Below are 24,043 nucleotides of genomic sequence, written 5' to 3' on the forward strand. Positions count from 1 at the left end.
GGAACAGGGATCAAGACCATCTCCAAGAAGAAGAACAGCGAAAAAACAAAATGGCTGTCTGCGGAGGCCTTACAAATAGCTGTGAACAGAAGAGAAGAGAAAAGCAAAGGAGAAAAGGAAAGATGTAAGCATCTGAACACATAGTTCCAAAGAATATCAAGGAGAGATAAGAAAGCCTTCAGGAGCAAACAATGCAAAGAAATGGAGGAAAACAACAGAGTGGAAAAGACTAGAGACCTCGTCAAGAAAATTAGAGATACAAAGGGATCATTTCATGCAAAGATGGACTCGATAAAGACAGAAATGGTATGGACCTAACAGAAGCAGAAGATATTAAGATGTGGCAAGAATTCACAGAAGAACTGTACCAGAAAGACCTTCATGACCCAAACAATCACGAAGGAGTGATCACTCACCAAGTATCAGACATCCTGGAATGTGAAGTCAAGTGGGCCTTAGCATTACTAGGAAAAAAGTAGTGGAGGTGATGGATTTCCAGTGGAGCTCTTTCAAATCCAGAAAGATGATGCTGTAAAAGTGCTGCACTCGATATGCCAGCAAATTTGGAAAACTCCACCTTTGGCCACAGGACTGGAAAAGGTCAGTTTTCATTCCAAGGCCAAAGAATGCTCAAACTACCACACAGTTGCACTCATCTCACACGCTAGTAAAGTAATGCTCAAATTCTCCAAGCGAGGCTTCTGCAAGACATAAACCGTGAACTTCTAGATAGTCAAGCTGGTTTTAGAAAAGGGATGGGAACCTGAGATCAAATTGGCAGCATCTGCTGCATCCTCGAAAAAACAAGAGAGTTCTAGAAAAACATCTATTTCTGCATTATTGACGATGCCAAAGCCTTTGACTGTGTGGATCACAGTAAAATGTTGGAAAATTTTCAAGAGATGGGAATACCAGACCACCTGACCTGCCCCTTGACATACCTATATGCAGGTCATGAAGCAAAAGTTAGAACTTGACTTGGAACAACAGAATGGTTCCAAATAGGGAAAGGAATACGTCAAGTCTGTATATTGTCCCCTGGAATCAAGATTGCTGGGAGAAATAGCAATAGCCTTAGATATGCAGATGAAAACACCCTTCTGGCAGAAAGTGAAGAAGAACTAAAGAGCCTCTTGATGAAAGTGAAAGAGGAGAGTGAAAACGTTGGCTTCAAGCTCAACATTCAGAAAACTAAGATCATGGAATCTGTCCCATCACGTCATGGCAATTTGATGGGGAATTGTGGAAACAGTGTCAACATTATTTTGAGGGGGCTCCAAAATCACTGCAGATGGTGATTGCAGCCATGAAATTAAAAGACTCTTACTCCTGGAAGGAAAGTGATGAAAAACCTAGATAGCATATTCAAAAGCAGAGACATTAATTACAATGCCAACAAAGTTCCGTTTAGTCAAGGCTATGGTTTTCCCAGTTGTCATGCATGGATGTGAGAGTTGGACTGTGAAGAAAGCTGAGTTCCGAAGAATTGATGCTTTGGAACTGTGGTGTTGGAGAAGATTCTTGAGAGTCCCTTGGACTGCAGGGAGATTCAACCAGCCTATTCTGAAGGAGGGCAGCCCTGGGATTGCTTTGGAAGGAATGATGCTAAAGCTGAAACTCCAATACTTTGGCCATCTCATGCGAAGTGTTGACTCATTGGAAAAGACTCTGATGCTGGGAGGGATTTGAGGCAGGAGGAGAAGGGGACGACAGAGGATGAGATGGCTGGATGGCATCACTGACTCGATGGACATTACTATGAGTGGACTCCAGGAGTTAGTGATGGAAAGCGAGGCCAGTGTGCTCAATTCATGGGGTCGCAGAGAGTCGGACACGACTGAGCGACTGAACTGAACCAAACAATAAAAATACATCTGTTATGTCATAAAACTGTAAAAGAAAAAAAAGGAAGAGAGGAGGCCCATTGGGGATATTTTGCACCCATTGGGAAAGCAAGTTGGATCCCTGCCTCACAAAACACCACCATAGCAATTAAGACACATATGAAGACCCAACAATGGAAGGGAAAACATGACAAATTTTATAACAATTTCTGATGAGTGAATACCTTACATTATAATCGAGGTATCATGCATTTTAAAAGATTTGTTAGTTTAAGGCATACAGCAACGTGATTGAGGTTATTCAGTGTCTCAGCGGCTTCCTCGGACAAAATTCACTCCATTTGAGAGGCCCCTGGAACATGTCCTCTACTCAGAACAGGCAAGAATCCTGGAAACACAGAGCAGCATGTGGTGGTGCTAGTGGGTATTTTTCACTGAATCAATTATTCTACCATGACACACAGAAGAAGCCTAGATGAAAGGAGGGGGACCTCCAAACCTATCTTCAAACAGGAGGCTTGCTCCCTTGAATAGTGTTTCTTGAAACTACGCTTGGGAAGGGAAGAGGTGTGTCATGAATATTTTGTCTGCAGAGAACAAAATGGTGTGTAGAGACGTTGTGAAAGCTCGTCCCAGGACACAGAGCACAAGGACACAGGGACCTGATTCTCAGCCCTGCTCTTGGGGCATTGCACTGTCTCCACCCCTGAGATAAGGTGAGGCCTTCTAGGTGTCAGGAGAGTATGGGCACACGAGCTGAGTCTTTCCAAACTCTGTGTTCCATCCTCCCTGGCTACTGTGTTGGGCTCAGGACTTGGGCAGTGACCAATCGGGGCCCAAGGCCGGGACTCAGACTGCATTTAAGGGGAAGAGGAGCTCTGGTTTTGCTGGGAGGGGCAGGGCTGGTGAGGTCAGTCTACAGCAGTGGGAGGAGCATGAGTTCAGCCTGGTGTGATTGGTGACCTTTCTGCTCCTGTCAGGGCAGAGGCATTGGCTTGAGAATGAGGGCGCTGCTGAGCCCAGGTTTGGAGAGTGCTGGCTCATGCTGTGGTCCTGAAGCTCCACCTGAGACTGGAAGGAAGCCATCTGCCTGTGAGTCCTCCTGCTTATCTGTGAGTTTGTGGAACCACGCGTGTTTTTCTGTCCAGCGGGCTAAATGGAGACCCTGCAAAAGCAAGTGTGTGGGTTTTGGCTGGCTTCAGGAAAGAAATGCCAGATGGCACAGGGAGACTCCAGTCTAATCTGGATTCAGAGGAATCTTGAAAGTAAAGGGACAGGTCCTTCAGTAGTATCCAAATGTTTGCGACCCCATAGACTATAGGATCCATGGAATTCTGCTGGCAAGAATATTGGTGTGGGCAGCCTTTCCCTTCTCCAAGGGATCTTCCAAACCCAGGGGTCGAACCCAGGTCTCCACATGCAGGCAGATTCTTTACCAGCTGAGCCACAGAGAGGCCCAAGAATATTGGACTGGGTAGCCTGACCCTTCTGCAGCAGATCAGGATTTCCTGACCCAGGAATCAAATTAGGCTCCCCTTCAAAGCAAGAGGATACTTCACCAGCTGTGGTATCAGGGAAACCCAGTATCTCTTAAGACCAACTACTAATTGTAGGATTACCATAAAGTGTCTTCACAGGTTTAAGGTAGCAACCTGCTAAGGCAGCAACCTGCAAAAGTAGCAATCGATGTCCTTATTCTAGAGGACAAAATGGGCTCTAAGAAGGGGATAACTCAGCTATAGCAAGGAAGTGTGTACCCAGACAAACCACGAAGTTCCTGTTATTAGAACTCAGAGGGGCCACATGGTGAAACTTGTCCGTGTGACAGGGGCTAAGGCACCCAGACCACACTGGGTGCTGCGGGGACCTGACTTGGTAACTGCCACCTGGCAGCTCAGAGACTCACAAAATCAGTTTGCACTAAAGAATGGAATGGCACCCTCCCTTCATCAACCCCAGCACAACCTCTGGGTCCTCCCACAACGTGCTCTCTTCCTCTTGCTTTCTGAGGAAATTAGAGTCATGCTCATGTGACCACATTGGCTGTCCAATGTTCACAGCCTGCCACTGAAGCTGCTAAAGGAGAGGCCAAGAGTCCTTGGCTCTGAGTATCTCTTTTTCCTTTGCACCATCGAGGCCCTCCTCCACAGTTGCACACCAGAGGCCTTTTCTGAGACACGCAGGGACCCTCCCTCAGTTTGCAACAAGTTGTATCCACTGCTTTCCTTTCAATGCCTCCCTTGAAACTCAGCTCATGTGCTCCTTTGCCTGCATGGCGGCCCACCTGCCTGCCATGGGAAGGACAGAGCTGACTTTGAATCCAAATCTCAGATCTGACAGCTGAGAATCTGTGTATCAAGGACCTGATTATTCACACTGTAAAGGGTGAAGTAGGTTCCAGGCGTCCAGAACTAGGACTTGGGCCAAAGTGACTCCACAGATGTTTGGATGCCAGGGGAGGCTTCTAGCTCTAGTGGGAATGGGCGAGTTTCTTGAGGTTAGGAAGGACCACTGTGTGCAGGTTCACGGTGCATAGAGAAGAGAAGGTGGACTCTACCCTGGAGGTGGTCGCAGCTCATGGCTGAGACAGCTGCCTTCCTGAGGGTGGGATGTGGGCCAGAGGAAGAGACCCAGGTCTCCCCCTTCGTGTGGTACCTGGGGGCATGTTGACACCAGACTAAACACTTATACGGTGAAAACCATAGTTGCTGTCTGAAAAGGGTTTACAGTGGCATGTGTCTTCATCTGAGAGGTCAGGCCATCTCGAAACTACACTGGCTATGGGCATGGCCTGTTCACCTTCACATGTTTCTTCTCTTTATTACTGAACATTCATTTCCAAGAGGGTTTTTGAGCCATATGATGCTGAGTTTTCTCAAGCTTTTTCCAATGAGGAACGCTTTTTGGTCGTTGGTGTTGTTCATTTTCCAGCTCTCTCTTTTGGCTTCTTCTGTGAATTTGTTTGTGGAAATGTGGAGGTTTTTTTTTTTTGTTTGTTTGTTTTGTTTGTTTGATTGTTTGTGGAGATGCCGAGCTCTTCCATCTGGCTGAGATGTCACATTTACAACAAAAATGTCTACCTGGAGTTTCGGACCACATTTCCCGAAAGTACTTTGTTTTGCAGATGATTACCTGAAAGTACCTATACTGTCCTTTCAGTTACCCAAAGCCTACTTCAAATGAAATAAAAATAAGAATTCTCAAATTTAATCTTACAATATGTGGAGAGTCAGAAAAATCCCCTGGAGAATGGAAAAGTTACCCAGGCCTAGATAACACGATGGACTGTAAAAACCATGGGACTGCAAAGAGCCTAACAAGACTAAGTGCCTAAAACGTTCCCTTTCTGTCGGAAAAAAAAAAAAAAAACAACCTATTTTTCTATCATTTCAGTGATTGACATTGATTGTGGACACCCAAAAAATGGGAAGAAGTGGAGAAAGAAGAAGAGTAAATGTCAGGTTGGGGAAGGAAGAATGGGGAATGCTTGACATGAATCCAGGCTTTGCTGGGAAGTGGGGGGATAGAATGAGAAGGTGTGAATGTAGACATTGGTGATGGTTACACAGCACTGTGAAGGCCTTAATATTCCCAAAATGCATCAATTAAAGTAAAATTTATTAACAGAAACTTAGAAAAAATACATAAAGCCATAAAAAATAAAACATCACAAAAAACTACACACCCACCAGCTGCAAATAAGCTCAGGGAAAGAGCACTCAATCTGCCTTGGGTGGGGAGCAAGTTGATGGCATCCACGGGAAGCAGGCAGGAACGGAGGCTGCAGAGCCAACCTCCTCCACTGGAAGAGATGTTTCCAGAAAGGGCTCTGGGTGCCTGTCCAGAGCAGGAGGCCCGTACTCCCAGCAGGGGTGGGTCAGACATCGTGTGCATCTGGGTTTGGGCAGGAGCTAGGGCAGGCTGTCCTTGCAGAGATGGTGACTCATCCCCTGACATGGGTTCTCTTGCCAAAGCCCGAGCAGGTACAGGTGCAGGTGGAGGGGGTTCTAGCTGAGGGGGTGGGAAATTGGTGCCTGTGACTGGAGGTCCTGCAGGCACAGAGGTCCGATATGCCCACTGTGCTGGCCAGTACCCAGCTGGCTGGTGTCTTTGGGAAGGGAAGTCTCAGGTCTCTATCTCCCTTCAGTGGATCCCTGGGTCCTGCACCTGTAGCACCCACTGCTGTAGGGACAGGACTTGAAAGTGGAGTCTGGTTGTAATGTGAGGCCAGTACTAGAGCTGTGAGAGAAGAGAAGGTTACCCATCGCCAGCATTTTGATGTGTGTATATGGGGACAGAAAGCTTCCCAGAGAACCACAAAGAATACTCAGCATAGGATGCACTGTGACTGCAGTGTGACAAATGGGTGGTGTGAGGCCAGCCTTAGTTCCAGGCCCAGACCCGGCTCTGTGGGACTCCTCCCTGTGTAGCTCAGCACCCCCTCCCCACACACTCACATACACAGCCTCAGCCTCCTCACCTCTGTGCTCTGCCGTGCAGGGCTCCAGGTCCTCCTGTTGCCTCAGAGGCCAGGGTTCTCGGGGCTCAGGGTCAGAACCGGGTGTGCTGAGCTCCATGGCAGCCTGAGACTGGGCCCCGGGGTGTGTCCTGGGTGTTGTGTGTGGAGCAGGTTTTCCCCGCTTCTTCTTCATTCCCAGTTGGCTGATCCCTCCATGGGCATGCTTACCTGGAGCCTGCACTGGGCCTCACAGGCAGGGGGATGGTGATCTGACGCCTCCCTCGGAGAGGTGAACGGGATGCACCCTCTTCGGCCACATGGACTGGGAAGCTCTGAAATGACACTGATTTCAAACAGCCCTACCTGGAGTTTCCTGAGATGGGCCTGACCAGTATGGCAGCTGCTTCTGCCTGCTCGAAATTCTGCTGCTAGCAGAAACATGTGTCTGCTCAGGTACCCACCCTGGACGAAAGAGAGGCCCCGGAGGGCATGGGGTCTTCCTTTGCAGCCAGTGCTGCCTGGACTCTCCCCATCCCGCCCAGCCCGCTCTCCCCTGGTGTGTGGAAACACACAATCCACAGACTTCTGAGCCACATCCGCAGGGGCTTGATTGAGGTAGAGATACCCCAGGAAACTCCCATCCACACACACAGGGAAAGGACTCAGGGTTACCCGGGTGGGATGGGAGAGGGAACCTGGCCCAGGCTGGAACTCCTTTGTTACCTTTCTGTTCCTTTGGGCAAAGGGCCAGAAGCCTCTTGGGGGAGTCCTGAGGCAGCACGGACAGCGTTCCCACACACTCTGCCGGTGAGCTCTCCCGAGGCCCCAGCCTCTGGAAAGGGGAAAACAGCAAACATCCTGGCTGCCCGTGAACTGGCTGGGGGCTTCTCTCCGCTGTGATGCCTGGAGATCCGGTTTCCGTGTTCTGTTGGGTTCTGTTACCAGGAAGTGACGTCATTTCCTGGGTTCCTTGCCAAGATCCCTTACACAAAGCTCCCCAAGTGAACCTATATGTTTCTGTCTGTTCATCCACCCCTTGGGCCATGTGCAGGCACAGTGACACCCGCACCGCTCACCCCACAGCTTTGGCAGGCCTGGGTACAGCCAGGGCCTGAGTTCTGAGGACACAGCTCTTTCAGACAGCCTCCTTCTTCTCATCGGTGATGTGGCCCTTGACAAACCATATGCCCCTCAGGGCTTCCCTAGTCTCTCCATTTGCACAGTGGGGTCAGTCTCTCATCTACTGCCTTGGTCTGTCAGCCTACAACACCTACATGCCTTTCAATCTGAGGCTGGTATCACATAGAACTTGTGCCCTGGGACTTCCCAAAGGCAAGATTCAATACATGGCTGACCTAGCACAGAATGGGGCAGAAACTGGCCTGGATGGGCTCTGGGTCCTCGGAAAAGGCACTCCCCTTCCTGCCTATCTTGGGACCCAGCCCTCCCCCCTGCCCCAAATGGAGGACTGAAAGAAAGAGTGGAAGGTAATCTTCTCTTATTTAAAAGAGGACCCAACTTTCTGGTCCTTTTTTTCCATTGAGATTCTGGTTCAAGTGCCCCATCTCAGCTTCTGTGGGTGTCTGAGCCTATAATGGCTCCCTGCATTCTTCCCCTTTACTCTCATAAGCTTGGATCACCCCTTCTGCAGTGGATGGGCACTGTCATTGCTTCAAAAGTCCAGATATATTTTTGAAAAGGTCTGTAAAATCTACTCATTTCCTCTTGTTCAGTGTTTCTCTGTAGAAATGCCTTTCTTTTCCTTTCAAAATTCAGTCTTTGTCTTCCTTTTTCTCTTTCTCTGTCTCTCCTGTGGATGGATGGATGCCTTTGAATGCACATGGATATTGTTAGTTTAGTTATAGGTTTTAGGGATAGGTTAGAGTGAGATCAAGTGTTTAGCTTGCAGTTGGTGTTTGTGATGGGAAAAGGGTTGCCTGTGTCCAGCCCTGGTGGATCCAGGTTAATTCGAAGGGGAAATGGTGTGGCGTCTTAGAAAGAATTATTTAATAGAAATATAAGAGATATTAGGAAGAAATATTATAGTAGGAAATTTAGTGTAGAAAAGATGTTGAATAACTTGGTTTATGGGGAAAGCCAATAAAACTTCAGGAGGAGAAGTTTGCACCATCTACATTAGGCCACTGGCATCTGTTTGAATATCGGAGAGTGCCCCACCTTGGGCTCCCTCTCTCATGGATCGGAGAAGCCAGGGCAAGTAAGTAGATGTGGTGAGCCTCCTTGCTCCAGATGGGAATTCAGCCAGAAAATAGAGTAAAGAAGACATGAGGGAAACCAGTATTTCCAGTGACTAGCCCATCCTCTATTGTTGTAAAGGCTTTGTATACCTTTTTGTGTACATAGAGATCAATGGATTATACAAAATTATGCAGCATCAGCAGCCCTGACTCTTATCGAGAACAGGCTTTCTCTCTGCATACCTAGTTCTATACACAAGTCTTAGGTGATTTACATCATCTTATGGCCAGAAGGCCAATTAACATTTTATGGCCTTTTTCTGATAAGGGTTTGTCAGCCAGAAGACTTAATTGCCTTAACATTGTTGTTCTTCCCAAAGTCTGGTGCCACTCTCAGAAGGCACTAAATAAAGTTACATTCTTACATAGCAAAGACACAACAATTTATAACAATTAAAGAAGTACAGTGATTTATAACAAAGAGAAAAATAATTAACTCAAACGTCAAGTGTTGCTAACATTAAAACTACTATTTTCCTATTTCTGCATCCTGATTACATTAATTAATATCCTCCAGGTGCCTAAAAGATAGTGAATATGGAGGCCTTGCAGAGGTCATTGACTCAACAGTGAAAACCCTCTAGTAATATAATTTTTAGTGTTTTAGAAAAGGCTCTGATATCTTTAAGATGCTTTAAGCTTTGGGCCTTGCATGGTTGGGGGGCTGTAAACAATTCAAAAACTGTAAAAGTCCGAGGGAAACTGTCAGGCAAGTTAGAGAGTCATCAGAGGGGTTTGAGCTGAAACTTTCCTTTCATATGCAGGAGACTGAAGCCCTGAGTTAATTTTTTTCCAGAGAATGTCAGAAGAGTGGAAAGCACAGTACAATAAAGCGGGCAGACTATGGTTTGGGGGGGGGAGGTGTTCAGGAAAACCCAGGGGGAACCCCTGAAGCTAGATAACACCTTTGTGTATGTCTGGCTTCCTTCCTCATGACCTTTGCCACAGGCGGGATTCCTCACGTGGGCTCCCGGTGAAGGGTGGTATGTTTTTTCTTGGAGACTTGAGTGCTGTTTGTTCTTAGTCTATTTTACATAGGAACCACTTTTCAGATATGTCACTGGCAAGTCGTCTCTTAGGTTCAGCTTACTATCTTTTTGGTTTGTGAAAGCTTGATTCCCTGGTGGCTCAGAGGGTAAAGCGGCTGCCTGCCACGTGGGACCCTGGTTTGATCCCTGGGATGGGAAGTTCCCCTGGAGAAGGAAATGGCAAACCACTCCGGTACTCTTGCCTAGAAAATTCCGTGGATGGAGGAGCCAGGTGGGCTACAGTCCATGGAGTCACAAAGAGTCAGACACGACTGAGCAACTTCACTTTACTTGTGGTTGGCACACAGATTTGTAGTTTCAACAACACTAAAGGTTGTGTCGGGTGCAGGAGGCTGAGAGGAGCTACTTCATGATCAAGGTCAGGAGGGGTGGCCCTGATGAGATACCCCTCGTCCAAGGTAAGCAGCATTGGCTGGGCTTTGCTGGAGCAGCCGTGAATAGATACCCCACGACCAAGGTAAGAGAAACCCAAGTAAGACGGTAGGTGTTGTGAGAAGGCATCAGAGGCAGACACGCTGACAGCACAATCACAGACAAATAGCCAATCTGATCACATGGGCCACAACTTTATCTAACTCAATGAAACTAGGCCATGCCATGAGAGGCCACCCAAGGCAGACCGGTCATGTTGGAAAGGGCTGACAGAATGTGGTCCACTGGAGAAGGAAATGGCAAACCACTTCAGTACTCTTGCCTTGAGAACCCCATGAACAGTATGAAAAGGCAAAATGAGAATATACTGAAAGAGGAACTCCCAGGTCAGTTAGTGCCCAATATGCTACTGGAGATCAGTGGAGAAATAACTCCAGAAAGACTGAAGGGATGGAGCCAAAGCAAACACAATACCCAGTTGTGGATGTGACAGGTGAAACACGCAAGGTCCGATGCTGTAAAGAGCAATATTGCATAGGAACCTGGGATGTTAAAGTTCAGGAATCAAGGCAAAGTGGAAGTGGTCAAACAGGTGATGGCAAGAGTGAACATTGACATTCTAGGAATCAGTGAACTAAAATGGACTGGGATGGGTGAATTTAACTCAAATGACCATTATATCTACTACTGTGGGAAGAAATCCCTTAGAACAAATCGAGTAGCCATCATGGTCAACAAAAGAATCTGAAATGCAGTACTTGGATGCCCTCTCAAAAACGACAGAATGATCTTTGTTCCTTTCCAAGGCAAAACCATTCAATATCAGGTAATCCAAGCCTATGCCCCAACCAGTAATGCTGAAGAAGTGGACGTTGAATGGTGTATGAAGCCTTTCAAGACCTTATCGAACTAACAACCAATAAAGATGTCCTTTTCATTCTAGGGCACTGGAATGCAAAAGTTGGAAGTCACGAAACACCTGAAATAATAGGGAAATTTGGCCTTGGAGTACTGAATGAAGCACAGCAAATAATAGAATTTTGCCAAGAGAACGCACTGGTGATAGCCAACAACGTCTTCCAACAACATGAGAAGACTCTACACATGAATATCATCAGATGGTCAACACTGAAATCAGACTGATTACATTCTTTGCAGCCAAAGGTGGAGAAGCTCCATACAGTGTGCAGAAACAAGACACGGAGCTGACTGGCTCAGACCATGAACTTCTTATTGCTAAATTTAGACTTAAATTGAAGAAAGTAGTAAAAACCTCTAGCCAATTCAGGTATGACCTAAGTCAAATCCCTGATAACTATACAGTGGAAGTGAGAAATATATTTAACGGATTAGATCTGATAGAATGTCTGTTGAACTATGGACGGAGGTTTGTGACATTGTACAGGAACAGGGATCAAGACCATCCCCAAGAAAAGTAAAGGTGAAAAAGCACAATGGCAGTCTGAGGAGGCCTTACAAATAGCTGCAAACAGAGGAGAAGAGAAAAGCAAAGGAGAAAAGGAAAGATATAAGCATCTAAACGCATAGTTCCAAAGAATAGCAAGGAAAGATAAGAAAGCCTTCAGGAGCGAACAATGCAAAGAAATAGAGGAAAACAACAGAGTGGAAAACACTAGTGATATCGTCAAGACAATTAGACATACTAAGGGATCATTTCATGCAAAGATGGGCTCGATAAAGACAGAAACAGTATTGACTTAACAGAGGCAGATGATGTTACGAAGAAGTGGCAAGAATTCACAGAAGAACTGTACCAGAAAGATCTTCACGACCCAGATAATCACGATGGTGTAATCACTCACCTATTATCATACATTCTGGAATGTGAATGCAAGTGGGCCTTAGCAGCACTACAAAGAAACTAGCGGAGGTGATGGATTTCCAGTGGTGCTCTTTCAAATCCTGAAAGATGATGCTGTGAAAGTGCTGCACTCGATATGAAAGCAAATTTGGAAAACTCAGCAGTAGCCACAGGACTGGAAAAGGTCAGTTTTCATTTCAAGGCCAAAAAATTCTCAATCTACCACACAGTTGCACTCATCTCACACGCTAGTAAAGTAATACTCAAAATTCTCCAAGCGAGGCTTCAGCAATACATAAACTGTGAACTTCCAGATAGTCAAGCTGGTTTTAGAAAAAGCAGAGGAACCAGAGATCAAATTGCCAACATCTGCTGCATCCTCAAAAAAGCAAGAGAGTTCTAGAAAAACATCTATTTCTGCTTTATTGACTATGCCAAAAACTTTGACTGTGTGGATCACAATAAAGTGTTGGAAAATTTTCAAGAGATGGGAATACCAGACCACCTGACCTGCCTCTTGAGAAACCTGTATGCAGGTCACGAAGAAAAAGTTAGAACTTGACATGGAAAAACAGAATTGTTACAAATAGGGAAAGGAGTACATCAAGGCTGTATATTGTCCCCCTGCTTCTATAACTTATATGCAGAGAACATCATGAGAAAGGCTGGGTTGGAAGAAGCACAAGCTGGAATCAAGATTCCCGGGAGAAATATCAATAACCTCAGATATGCAGATGACACCACCCTTATGGCAGAAAGTGAAGAGGAACTAAAGAGCCTCTTGATGAAAGTGAAAGAGGAGAGTGAAAATGCTGGCTTCAAGCTCAACATTCAGAAAAGTAAGATCACGGCCTCTGTCCCATAACCTCATGGCAAATAATGGGGAATTGTGGAAACAGTGTCAGACATTATTTTGAGAGGGCTCCAAAATCACTGCAGATGGTGATTTCAGCCATGAAATTAAAAGACTCTTACTCCTTGGAAGGAAACTGATGACCAACCTAAATAGCATGTTCAAAAGCAGCGACATTAATTACTTTGCCAACAATGTTCCGTCTAGTTACGCTATGGTTTTCCCAGTTATCATGCATGGATGTGAGAGTTGGACTGTGAAGAAAGCTGAGGGCCAAATAATTGATGCTTTGGAACTGTGGTGTTGGAGAAGACTCTTGAGAGTCCCTTGGACTGCAAGGAGATCCAACCAGCCCAATCTGAAGGAAGGCAGCCCTGGGATTGCTTTGGAAGGAATGATGCTAAAGCTGAAACTCCAGTACTTTGGCTACCTCATGTGAAGAGTTGACTCATTGGAAAGGACTCTGTTGCTGGAAGGGATTGGGGGCAGGAGGAGAAGGGGACGATAGAAGATGAGATGGCTCGATGGACGTGAGTCTTAGTGGACTCCTGGTGTTGGTGATGGACAGCGAGGCCTGGCGTGCTGGATTCATGGGGTCCCAGAGAGTCAGACATGACTGAGCGACTGAATTGAACTGAACTGTATATGTAAAGGAAGAGAGGAGGCCCATTGGGGCTATTTTGCTCCCATTGGGAAAGTAAGTTGGATCCCTGCCTCAACAAAACACTACCATAGCAATTAAGACACTTACGAAGAACCAACAATTGATAGAAAAACTTGACAAATTTTATAACAATTTCTGATGAGTGAATACCTTACTTTATAATTGAGGTATTATGCATTTTTAAAGATTTGTTAGTTTAAGGTGGACAGAAACGTGATGGAGGGATTCAGTGTCACAGCGGCTTCCTCAGACAAAATTCACTCCATTTGAGGGGCCCCTGGAACATGTCCTCTACTCGGAGCAGGGAAGAATCCTAAAAACACAGAGCAGCATGTGGTGGTGCTAGTGGGTATTTTTTCACTGAATCAAGTATTCTACCATGACACACAGAAGAAGCCTAGATGATAGGAGGGGGATCTCCAAACCTATCTTCAAACAGGAGGCTTTGCTCCCTTGAATAGTGTTTCTTGAAACTACTCTTGGGAAGGGAAGAGGTGTATCATGAATATTTTGTCTGCAGAGAACAAAATTCTGTGTAGAGACGTTGTGCAAGCTTGTCAGGACACGGAGCACAAGGACACAGGGACCTGATTCTCAGCCCTGCTCTTGGGGCATCGCACTGTCTCCACCCCTGACATATGGTGAGGCCCTCACAGGTATCCTGGAGAGTATGGGCACACGAGCTGAATCTTTCCAAACTCTGTGTTCCATCCTCCCTGGCTACTGTGATGGGTTCAGGACTTGGGCAGTGATCATCTGGGACCCAGGGCCAGGACTCAGGCTGCAGTCAAGGGGAAGAGGCGCTCTGGTTCTGCTGGAAGGGATGGGGCTGGTGAGGTCAGTCTGCAGCAGTGGGAGGAGTGTGAGGTCATTCTGGGGAGATTGGTGACCTTTCTGCTTCCGTCAGGGCAGAGGCACTGGCTTGATAATGAGGGCGCTGCTGAGCCCTGATTTTGAGAGTGCTGGCTCCTGCTGTGGTCCTGAAACTTCACCTTAGACTGGAGGGAAGACGTCTGCTGGTGAGTCCTCCTGCTTATCTGTGAGCTTGTGGAACCACGCTGGTTTTTCTGTCTAGTGGGACCCTGGAAATTCAAGGCTGGCTTCAGAAAAGAAAAGTCAGATGGCACTGGGCGACTCCAGTCTAATTGGATTCAGAGGATATCTCTTGAAAGTGAAGGGACAAGTTCTTCAGTCGTGTCCGATTGTTTGCGAACTCATAGACTATAGGATCCATGGAATTCTGCAGATAAGAATACTGGAATGGGCAGCCCTTCCCTTCTCCAGAGGATCTTCCAAAACCATGGGTCGAACCCATGTCTCCACATGCATGCAGATTCTTTACCGGCTCAGCCACAAAGAGGCCCAAGTATATTGGACTGGGTAGCCTGACCCTTCTGCAGCAGATCAGGATTTCCTGACCCAGGAATCAAACTGGGATCTCCTGCAATGCAGGAGGATACTTCACCAGCTGAGTTGTCAGGGAAGGCCAATATCTCTTAAGACCAGCAACTAATTTTTGGATTACCCTCAAGAGTCTTCACAGGTTTAAGGTAGCAACCTGCTAATGTATCAATTGGTGTCTTTATTCTAGAGGACAAAACTGGGGCTCTAAGAAGGCGGTAACTCAGCTATAGCAAGGAAATGTGTACAAACCCCGCAGCTCCTGCTGTTAGAACTCAGGGAGGCCACATTTTGAAGCTTGTCCGTGTACAGGGACTAAGGCACCCATCTCAAACTGGGTTGTATGAGGACTTGACTTGGTAACTGCCCTCTGGCAGCTCGGAGACTCACAAAATCAGTTTGCACTGAAGAAAGGAATGGCATCTCCCTTCATCCACCCCACCACACCCTCTGAGTCCTCCCACAACATGCTCCCTTCCTCTTGCTTTCTGAGGAAATTAGAGTCATGCTCATGTGACCACATTGGCTGTCCAATGTTCACAAGCTACCACTGGCGCTGCTAAAGGAGAGGCCAAGAGCCTTTGGCCCTGAGTATCTGCCTTTTATTTGCACCATCGAGGCCCTCCTCCACATTGCACACCAGAGGCCTTTGCTGAGCCATGCAGGGACCCTCCCTCAGTTTGCAACAAGTTGTATCCACTGCTTTCCTTTCAATGCCTCCCTTGAAACTCAGCTCATGTGCTCCTTTGCCTCCATGGTGGCCCACCTGGCTGCCATCGGAGGGACAGAGCTGACTGTGAATCCAAAGCTCAGATCTGACAGCTGGGTATCTGTGTATAAAGGACCTGATTATTCACACTGTAAAGGCTGAAGTAGGCTCCAGGCGTCCAGAACTAGGGCTTGGGCCAAAGTGATTCCTCAGGCATTTGTATGCCAGGGGAGGCTTCTGGCTCAGTGGGGATGGGGCAAGTTTTTTGAGGTTCTGAAGGCACACAGTGTGCAGGTTCAAGGTGCGTAGAGAAGAGAAGGTGTAGTCTACCCTGGAGGTGGTCGCAGCTCCTGGCTGAACCAGACGGGCAGGCAGGTCCTGAAAGCACATGAGCTGCCTTCCTGAGGCTGGGATGTGGGGCAGAGGAAGAGACCCAGGTCTGCTCCCTTGTGTGGTTCTTGTTGCATGTTGACACCAGACTAAACACTTACACAATGATGACCATCGCTGCTGTCTGCAAAGTGTTTACACTGGCATGTGTCTTCATCTGAGAGGTCAGGCCATCATGAATCTGCACTTGCGAAGGCCATCATGAATCTGCAATGGCCATGGGCATGGACTCTCCACCCTCACATGTTTCTTCTCTTCCTTACTCAACATTCATTTCCAAGAGGTTTGCCCAACGAGGATCACTATTTGGTCATTGGTGTTGTTCATTTTACAGCTGTCTCTTTTGGCTTCTTCTGTGAATTTGTTTGTGGAACAGGAAGAGCTCTGCATCTCCCTTCTGGCTGAGATGTTACATTTACAACAGCAATGCCTACCTGGAGGTTCGGACCACATTTGCCGAAAGGGCTTTGTTTTGCAGATTGTATCCTGAAAGTACTTACACTGTCTTTTCAGTTATCCAAAGGCTACTTCAAATGAAATAAAAACAAGAAATCTTAACTTTAGTCTTACAATGTGTAGATTTAGAAAAATCCCCTGAGAATGTAAAAGATACCACTCCAGTATTCTGGCCTTGATAACTCCATGGGCTGTAAAAACCATGGGAATGCAAAGAGTCTAACAAGACTAAGAGCCTAAAACGCTCCCTTTCTTTCAGGAAAAAAAATTGCTTTCATTTCAGTGATTGGCATTGATTGCGGACACCCAAAGAATGGGAAGAAATGGAGAAAGAATAAGACTAAATGTTGTCAGCTGTGGGAAAGAAGAATGGGGAGTGCTTGACATGAATCCAGGATTTGCTGGGAAGTGGGGGGATAGAAAGAGAAGGTGCGAATGTAGACATTGGTGATGGTTACACCACATTGTGAAGGCCTTAATATTCCCAAATTGCATCAATTAAAGTAAAATTTATTAACAGAAACTTAGAAAAAATACATAAAGACATAAAAAATAAAACATCACAAGAAAGCTACACACACATCAGATGCAAATAAGCTCAGGGGAAGGGCACTCAGTCTGCCCTCGGTGGGGAGCTAGTTGATGGCATCCACAGGAAGCAGGCAGGGATGGAGGCTGCAGAGCAAACCTGCTCTCCTGGATGAGGTGTTTCCAGAAAGGGCTCCAGTCCCTGTCTAGAGCGGGGGCCCGTACTCCCTCCAGGGGTGAGTCAGTCATTGTGGTCGTCTGGGTGTTGGGCAGGAGCCAGGGCAGGCTCTCCCTGCAGAGATGGTGACTCATCCCCTGACGTGGGTTCTCCTGCCAAAGCCCAAGGAGGTACAGGTGCAGGTGGAGGTGGATGTTCTCACTGAGGGGGTGGGACATTGGTGCCTTTGGCTCGGGGTCCTGCAGGCACAGAGGTCCAATATGCCCAGTGTGCTGGTCAGTACTCAGCTGGCCCTGTGTCTGTGAAGGGCAGTCTCAGGATTCGATCTCCGCTCAGGGTATCCCTGGGTCCTGCACCTCTAGCACCCACTGCTGTAGGGACAGGAATTGGAAGTGGAGTTTGGTTGTAATGAGAGGCCAGTGCTAGAGCTGTGAGAGAAGAGAAGGTTACCCTTTGCCAGCATTTTGATGTGTGTATATGGGGACAGAAAGCTTCCCAGAGAATCGCAAAGAATTCCCAGCATAGGATGCACTGTGACTGCAGTATGAAAGATGGGTGATGTGAGGCCAGCCTTTGCTCCAGGCCCAGACCCAGCTCTGTGGGACTCCTCCATGTATAGCTCAGCATCCCTCCCCAAACACTCACATGCACAGCCCAAGCCTCCTCACCTCAGTGCTCTGCCGTGCTGGGCTCCAGGTCCTCCTGCTGCCTCAGAGGCAGGGGTTCTTGGGGCTCAGGATCAGAGCCGGGTGTGCTGAGCTCCACAGCAGCCTGAGACTGGGCCCTGGGGTGTGTCCTGGGTGTTGTGTGTCTAGCAGGCCTTCCCGGCTTCCACTTCATTCCCAGCTGGGCTGATCCCTCCATGGGTACGCTCACCTGGAGCCTGCACTGGGCCTCACGGGTAGGGGGTTGGTGATCCGACGCCTACCTCAGATAGGTGAACGGGGTGCCTCACTCAAAAGCCACATCGCCTGGGAAGGTCTGAAATGACACTGACCGTCATCAGCCAGCCCTGCCTGGAGTTTCCTGAGATGGGCCTGACCAGTATGGCAGGGGCTTCTGCCTGCTCGAAATTCTGCTGCCAGCAGAAACATGTGTCTGCTCAGGTACCCCCCCTGGATGAAGGAGAAGCCCCTGAGGGCGTGGGGTCCTCCTGGGAAGCCGGTGCTGCCTGGACTCTCCCCATCCCGCCCAGCCTGCTCTCCCCTGGGGTGTGGACACACCCAGCCCACAGACTTCTAAGCCACATCTGCAGGGGCTTGCTTGAGGTAGAGATACCACAGGAAACCCCCATTCATGCACACAGGGAAAGGATTTAGGGTTATCTGGGTGGGATGGGAGAGGGAACCTGGCCCAGGCTGGAACTCCCATGTTACCATTCTGTTCCTTTGGGAAAAGGGCCAGAGGCCTCTCGGGGAGAGGGGGGGGAATCCTGAGGCAGCACTGACAGCGTTCCCACACACTCTACCGGTAAGCTCTCCCGAGTCCCCGCCTCTGGGAAGGGGCAAACTGCAAAACATCCTGGCTGCCCGAGAACTGGCTGGGGGCTCCTCTCCGCTGTGAGGCCTGGAGATTCGGTTTCCATGTTCTGTTGGGTTCTGTTTCATGAAGTGACGTCATTTCCTGGGTTCCTTGCCAAGGTCCCTTACATAAATCTCCCCAAGCGAACCTCTGGGTTTCTGTCTGTTCACCCACCCCCTTAGGCCATGTGCAGGCACAGTGACACCCACACCACTCACCCCACAGCTTTGGCAGGCCTGGGTGCAGCCAGGGCCTGAGTTCTGAGGACGCAGCTCTTTCAGACAGGCTCCTTCTTCTCATCTGTGTTGTGGCCCTTGACAAATCATATGCTCCTTAAGGTTTCCCTAGTCTCTCCATCTGCAGAGTGGGGTCAATCTCTCATCTACTGCCTTAGTCTGTCAGCCTACAACACCTACATGCCTTTCAACCTGAGGCTGGTATTACATGGAGCTTGTGCCCTGGGACTTCCCAATGGTAAGATTCAATACATGGCTGACCTAGCACAGAATGGGGCAGAAATAGGCCTGGATGGGCTCTGGGACCTCGGAAAAAGCACTCCACTTCCTGCCTATTTTGGGACCCAGCCTTCTCCCAACCCCCCAGTGGAGGACTGAAAGGAAGAGTGGAAGGTAACCTTCTCTTATTTAAAAGAGGACCCAAAGTTCTGGTCCTCTTTTTTCCATTGAGATCTGGTTCAAGTGCCCCATCTCGGCTTCTGTGGGTGGCTGAGTTTATAATGGCTCCCTGCATTCTTCCCCTTTACTCTCATAAGCTTGGATCACCCCTTCTGCAGTGGATGGGCACTGTCATTGCTTCAAAAGTCCAGATATATTTTTGAAAATGTCTGTAACATCTACTCATTTCCTTTCTCTTGTTCAGTGTCTCTCTCTATAAATGCCATTCTTTCCTTTTGAAATTCAGTCTCTGTCTACCTTTTTCTCTTTCTCTCTGTCTCTCCTGTGGATGGATGGATGCCTTTGAATGCACATGGATATTGTTAGCTTAGTTATAGGTTTTAGGGATTGTTTAGAGTGAGATCAAGTGTTTAGGTTGGAGTTGGTGTTGGGAGATGGGACAAGGGTGGTGTATTTTTTCTTGGAGACTTGAGTGCTATTTGTTCTTAGTCTATTTCACATAGGAACCGCTTATCAGATACATCACTTGCAAGTCCTCTCTTATGTTCAGTTTACTATCTTTTTGATTTGAGAAAGCTTGATTTCCTGATGGCTCAGATGGTAAAGCGTCTGCCCGCAATGTTGAACACTGGTTTGATCCCTTGGACGGGAAGATCCCCTGGAGAAGGAAATGGCAATCCACTCCAGTACTCTTGCCTAGAAAATTCCATGGATGGAGGATCCTGGTGGGCTACAGTCCATGGAGTCACAAAGAGTCAGACACGACTGAGAAACTTCACTATACTTGTGGTTGGCACACAGATTTGTAGTTTCAACAACACTAAAAGTTGTGTTGGGTGCAAGAGGGCCGAGAGGAGCTACTTCAGGATCAAAGTCAGGAGGGGTGGCCCTGAAGAGATACCCCTCGTCCAAGGTAAGCAGCATTGGCTGCGCCTTGCTGGAGCAACCATGAATAGATACCCCACGACCAAGGTAAGAGAAACCCAAGTAAGACGATAAGTGTTGTAAGAAGGCATCAGAGGGCAGACACGCTGAGAACATAATCACAGAGAACTAGCCAGTCTGATCACATGGACCACAACCTTGTCTAACTCAATGAAACTAGGCCATGCTGTGAGGGGCCAGCCAAGGCAGACGGTCATGATGGAGTGGGTTGACAGAATGTGGTCCACTGAAGAAGAGAATGGTAAACCACTTCAGTATTCTTGCCTTGAGAACCCCATGAACAGTATGAAAATGCAAAATGAGAGTATAGTGAAAGACGAACTCCCAGGTCGTTTAGTGCCCAATATGCTCCTGGAGATCAGTGGAGAAATAACTCCAGAAAGACTGAAGGGATGATGCCAAAGCAAACACAATACCCAGTTGTGGATGTGACTGGTGAAACAAGCAAGGTCTGATGCTCTAAAGAGCAGTATTACATAGGAACCTGGAATGTTAGATTCAGGAATCAAGGCAAAGTGGAAGTGGTCAAACAGGGGATGGCAAGAGTGAACATTGATGTTCTAGGAATCAGCGAACTAAAATGGACTGGGATGGGTGAATTTAACTCAGATGACCATTATATCTACTACTGTGGGCAGAATTCCCTTTAAAGAAATGGAGTAGCCCTCATGGTCAACAAAAGAATCTGAAATGCAGTACTTGGATGCCCTCTCAAAAACGACAGAATGATCTCTGTTTCTTTCCAAGGCAAACCACTCAATATCAGGTAATCCAAGCCTATGCCCCAACCAGTAATGCTGAAGAAGTTGACGTTGAACGATTCTATGAAGCCTTTCAAGACCTTTTCAAACTAACATGCAATAAAGATGTCCTTTTCATTCTAGGGCACTGGAATGCAAAAGTTGGAAGTCAAGAAACACCTGAAATAATAGGGAAATTTGGCCTTGGAGTACAGAATGAAGCAGGGCAAATAATAGAATTTTGCCAAGAGAATGCACTGGTCATAGCAAACGGCCTCTTCCAACAACACAAGAGAAGATTCTACACATGGACATCATCAGATGGTCAACACTGAAATCAGACTGATTACATTCTTTGCAGCCAAAGGTGGAGAAGCTCCATACAGTGTGCAAAAACAAGACAGAAGCTGACTGGCTCAGACCATGAACTTCTTATTCCTAAATTTAGACTTAAATTGAAGAAAGTAGGAAAAACCACTAGACAATTGAGGTATGACATAAATCAAATCCCTGATGATTATACACTCAAAGTGAGAAATATATTTAACGGATTAGATCTGATAGACTGCTTGATGAACTATAGACGGAGGTTCATGACATTGTACAGGAACAGGGATCAAGACCATACCCAAGAAAAAGAAAGGCAAAAAAGCAAAATGGCTGTCTGAGGAGGCCTTACAAATAGCTGTGAGCAGAAGAGAAGAGAAAAGCAAAGGAGAAAGGGAAAGATATAAGTATCTGAACGCATAGTTCCAAAAAATAGCAAGGAGAGATAAGAAAGCCTTCAGGAGCGAAAAATGCAAAGAAATAGAGGAAAACAACAGAGTGGAAAAGACTAGAGATCTCGTCAAGAAACTTAGAGATACCAAGGGATCATTTCACGCAAAGATGGGCTCGATAAAGACAGAAACGGTATGGACCTAACAGAAGCAGAAGATATTAAGAAGCAGTGGCAAAAATTCACAGAAGAACTAAACCAGAAAGATCTTCACGACCCAGATAATCACGATGCTGTGATCACTCACCTAGTATCAGACATTGTGGAATGTGAATTCAAGTGGGCCTTAGCATCACTACGAAGAAACTAGTGGAGGTGATGGATTTCCAGTGGAGCTCCTTCAAATCCTGAAAGATGATGCTGTGAAAGTGCTGCACTCGATATGAAAGCAAATTTGGAAAACTCAGCAGTAGCCACAGGACTGGAAGAGCTCAGTTTTCATTCCAAGACCAAAGAATGCTCAAACTACCGCACAGTTGCACTCATCTCACACGCTAGTAAAGTAATGCTCAAAATTCTCCAAGCTAAACTTCAGCAATATATGAACCGTGAAATTCCAGATAGTCAAGTTGGTTTTAGAAAAGGCAGAGGAACCAGAGATAAATTGCCAACATCTGCTGCATCCTCGAAAAAGCAAGAGAGTTCTAGAAAAACATCTATTTCTGCTTTATTGACTATGCCAAAGCCTTTGACTGTGTGGATCACAATAAACTGTTGGAAAATTTTCAAGAGATGGGAATACCAGACCACCCGACCTGCCTCTTGAGAAACCTATATGAAGGTCACGAAGCAAAAGTTAGAACTTGACATGGAACAACAGACTGGTTCCAAATATGAAAAGGAGTACATCAAGGCTGTATATTGTACCCTCGCTTCTATAACTTATATGCAGAGAACATCATGAGAAAGGCTGGGCTGGAAGAAGCACAAGCTGGAATCAAGATTGCCAGGAGAAATATCAATAACCTCAGATATGCAGATGACAACACCGTTATGGCAGAAAGTGAAGAGGAACTAAAGAGCCTCTTGATGAAAGTGAAAGAGGAGAGTGAAACGTTGGCTTCAAGTTCAATATTCAGAAAACTTAAATCATAGCCTCTGTCCCATCACGTCATGGCAAAGAGATGGGAAATTGTGGAAACAGTGTCAGACATTATTTTGAGGGAGCTCTAAAGTCACTGTGGATGGTGATTGCAGTCATGAAATTATAAAGCACTTACTCCTTGGTAGGAAAGTTATGATCAACTTAGATTGCATATTCAAAAGCCGAGACATTAATTACTTTGCCAACAAAGTTCTGTCTAGTCAAGTCTATGGTTTTCCCAGTTGTCATGCATGGATGTGAGAGTTGGACTGTGAAGAAAGCTGAGTGCTGAAGAATTGATGCTTTGGAACTGTGGTGTTGGAGAAGACTCTTGAGAGTCCCTTGGACTGCAAGGAGATCCAACCAGCCCATTCTGAAGGAGGGCAGCCCTGAGATTGCTTTGGAAGGAATGATGCTAAAGCTGAAACTTCAGTACTTTGGCCTCCTCATGCAAATATTGACTCATTGGAAAAGACTCTGATGCTGGGAGGGATTGGGGGCAGGAGGAGAAGGGGATGACAGAGGATGAGATGCCTGGATGGCATCACTGACTCGATGGACATGAGTCTGTGTGGACTCCAGGATTTGGTGATGGACAGGGAGGCCTGGCATGCTGTGATTCATGGGGTTGCAGAGAGTTGGACAGGACTGAGTGAATGAACTGAACTGAACTGCATATGTAAAGGATGAGAGGAGGCCCACTGGGGCAATTTTGCACCCACTGGGAAAGTAAGTTGGATCCCTGCCTCACAAAACACCACCACAGTATTTAAGACACATACGAAGAACCAACAATGGAAAGGAAAAGTTGACAAATTTTATAACAATTTCTGATGAGTGAACACCTTACTTTATAATGGAGGTATTATGCATTTTTAAAGATTTGTTAGTTTAAGGCGGACAGAAACGTGATGGAGGGATTCAGTGTCTCAGAGGCTTCCTCGGACAAAATTCACTCCATTTGAGGGGCCCCTGGAACATGACCTCTACTCAGAACAGGCGAAAATCCTGAAAACACAGAGCAGCATGTGGTGGTGCTAGTGGGTATTTTTTCACTGAATCAAGTATTCTACCATGACACACAGAAGAAGCCTAGATGATAGGAGGGGGATCTCCAAACCTATCTTCAAACTGGAGGCCTTGCTCCCTTGAATAGTGTTGTGTGAAACTACTCTTGGGAAGGGAAGAGGTGTGTCCTGAATATTTTGTGTGCAGAGGACAAAGTGCTGTGTAGAGACATTGAGCAAGCTCGTCCCAGGACTCAGAGCACAAGGACACAGGGACCTGATTCTCAGCCCTGCTCTTGGGGCATTGCACTTTCTCCACCCCTGACATATGGTGAGGCCCTCACAGATGT

Source organism: Oryx dammah, unplaced genomic scaffold (genome assembly GCF_014754425.2).
Source record: "Oryx dammah isolate SB20612 unplaced genomic scaffold, SCBI_Odam_1.1 HiC_scaffold_22, whole genome shotgun sequence".
NCBI classification, from domain to species: domain Eukaryota; kingdom Metazoa; phylum Chordata; class Mammalia; order Artiodactyla; family Bovidae; genus Oryx; species Oryx dammah.